Raw genomic sequence first — 3,118 nt, 5'->3', positions numbered from 1 at the left:
AAAAAAAATCAGTTTGTGTACTTTGGTAAATAATATCTTCTTGGTTCTTTTGTCAATGTTTGAGAATCCCCATAATGAAAAGGTGGAGAAAAAAAAATGGTAGAATAAGGTGGAAATGTATGCCTAACTCCAAGTGGTAAAGCCTACTATCCTAAAATGTCCTACCCTTACCTAAGCCCCATTACAACCCGAAAGTCCTCCAAAAATGTATGTGTTTACTGCATTGTGATTGCTAACTAGAATTTTTTCAAGCCTATGGTAGCGTGATGCATGTTCTAGGATTTGAGCGATAAATTCATAACCCTTTCTAAACACTTGAGAGAAATTTTGGTGAGATTGTGTGAAGAGAGAGTTGAATTTGATGAATGAATGCCAATGTGTACAAATCTTGTTGTCTGTATTTTTGAAAACAACCATAGAGCATGATGAATGTTTTGCAGTAGCAAGAACTTTGAAATTTGAGTTTGATGTAATTTGAGAAATTGAATTTAAGTGTGCATTTAACAGGACCAAATATGAAATTAATTGTTGCTTGGGGACAAGCAATAGATTAAGTTTGGGGTTGTGATGACTCTTCATCATATGCATATTTTCCCACTGTTTTAGTCTTATTTATCCTCAATCATCAGTTAAATTAAGGATTTATTTGATACATTTTGTTGATTTTTGTTCTTTGAGTTAATAAAATGTTTTTTGTTTTTATTTCGTTGATTAAGTAGGAATTTGTCGTAATTTTACATTGCGTTTTGTTTTAGTGCAGTGCTGAATTTTGGTGAAAAATCAACATGATATATGTGAAGTATTTCAGCCATATCTGGAGTTCTAGATGTCCAATTAGTGTCACTCCAAGTGCTAATGAAAGCTAAGCTCCATATCTACAACTTTCAGGAAGACACCGGGACCAAATTCAGAAGTAAAAGATGAGAAAAATGCAAAATACATCAGACAACAGATGTTGTGCGCCTGGAGCGCATTTCTCGTGTTTCAGGTCTGTCAACGCGCGCCTGGAGCGCGCCCTGCACGCATGGGGCGCGTGACGCGCATCAGCAATCATAAAAACGCAAATTTTTACTGTTTATGCATCTTTTTGAATCTTGGGAACTTGGGAGACTTGTGCCCTAGCATAGAAACTCAAAGACGGCCGTTTCTAACATCATTGGAGCAGTTTTATCAAGAATCATTCATGAATCCTTCTTGTAATTCTTCTCTAATCTTTATCTCTTTTATTTCTGTCATGAGTAACTAAACCCTATTTGTTAGGGATGAGTGTAACCAGATGAAACCCTTATTTTTCTGATTTGATTTCTAGTTATATGAATGAGTTTATTGAATTGTTTTTCTCATCTCTGTGCTTAATGCTTTTTATTGCTTGATCAACATTAAAATGTTCTACGATTTGTATTTTGAAACGGAAGTGGACTTTACGAATGCTTGAGATGAGAAATTCATGAATTTGTAGTCTAGACATAGGTGCAGGTCATGAAACCAATTAAATTAGTTGCAAAGCAATAATTTACAAGAGAATTTCTATACGGTAATGCTTAATTCTAATCTTAAATCCACTAAGGAATTAGGGGTTACTTTGGAATTAAAGGTTCTGTCACTAAGACATTAGGGCAAGAATAATAAAGAGAATTCGGTAATAATTCAATAAAGGAATTCAATAACTAGGATCAAATTAGACACCAAGGTTGGATTCGAAGTGAAACTCATCCCTGACATTTTTCTCAATTTATAAAGGATCAATTTTACTACTGCTGTCAATTTTAAATATTATTTCAATCAACTGGGGAACCTTTTGTTCAATTTTAGTAACTAAATATAATTCAATAGTAAAACGCAATCCTTGAGTTCGACACTCGGTACTACCGTTTTATTATTACTTGCAACGATTCAGTACACTTGCTGATTTGCTATCAAGTTTTTGGCGCTGTTGCCGGAGATTGCCATATCACTATTGAATTTAATTTATTTACTTAATTGAAATTAGTGACAATCACAAATTCTTTCATTGAAGAGTCAAGAGCCATCCAGAAAAATCACTCTGCATCCATAAAGAATCTGGAAACTCAAGTGGGTCAACTTGCTCAACAAATGGCACAAAGAACGACTGGAAATTTTCCTAGTGACACGATTCCGAATCCGCGAAATAGTGTCAATGTCGTGACAACAAGGAGCGGCAAGGTAAGGGAACAAGTACCGCCTAAAGCCAAACAAAGTGTAAGTAATTCAAGCACAACCCACTCAGAAGAAACAGTCACACCGACCTTAGTGGAGGAGCACACCACTCTTGAAAAGGAGGAAGAATTTGTGGTACAAAAAAGGGAACCACTTCCAAAACCAGAAATTCGACTTCCGTTTCCTTAAAGGTTAAAAAAGGAAGAAACAGAAAAACAATTCGGTAAGTTCCTTGATGTTTTTAAAAAATTACAAATTAACATTCCTTTTGCAGAGGGACTAGAACATATGCCAACATACACCAAGTTCATGAAGGAGATTCTATCAAAGAAAAGAAAAATCAGCGGTGAAACAGTGATGCTAACCGAAGAATGTAGTGCTATACTACAGAGAAAACTGCCGCCGAAGCTCAAGGATCCTGGAAGCTTCTCAATCCCGTGTGCCATTGGAAATAGAACTTTTGGGAAGGCTCTGTGTGATCTTGGGGATAGTGTAAGTCTTATGCCCCTTTCCATATACAAAAAACTGGGCATTGGAAAAGTCAAAGACACACAACTGATGCTACAATTTGCGGATCGCTCAATGAAATACCCCTATGGAGTGGTGGAAGATGTGTTGGTTAAAGTGGATAAGTTCATTTTTCCAGTGGATTTTGTGGTACTAGACATGGAGGAAGACAATGACATTCCTTTGATTTTGGGGAGACCGTTCCTAGCAACAGGGTGAGCTATGATTGATGTAGCCGATGGCACTTTAACCTTTAAGGTAAATGAGGAAACAGTTACATTCAATATTTTAAAAGCCGTGGAACATTCAAACGAAAGAGAAGGGTGCCACCGAATTGACATTTTTAATTCGATAGTCGATGAAGAAGGTGAACATCAAGGACACATTATGCCATTAGAAAGAGTGGTATGCCTACCCCAAGATGTTGTTAAAG

The sequence above is a fragment of the Cicer arietinum genome, chromosome 5, assembly GCF_000331145.2.
Source record: "Cicer arietinum cultivar CDC Frontier isolate Library 1 chromosome 5, Cicar.CDCFrontier_v2.0, whole genome shotgun sequence".
In the NCBI taxonomy this organism is placed as follows: Eukaryota; Viridiplantae; Streptophyta; class Magnoliopsida; order Fabales; family Fabaceae; genus Cicer; species Cicer arietinum.
The sequence above is the reverse complement of the archived record's forward strand: the minus strand, read 5'-3'. Positions refer to the sequence as shown.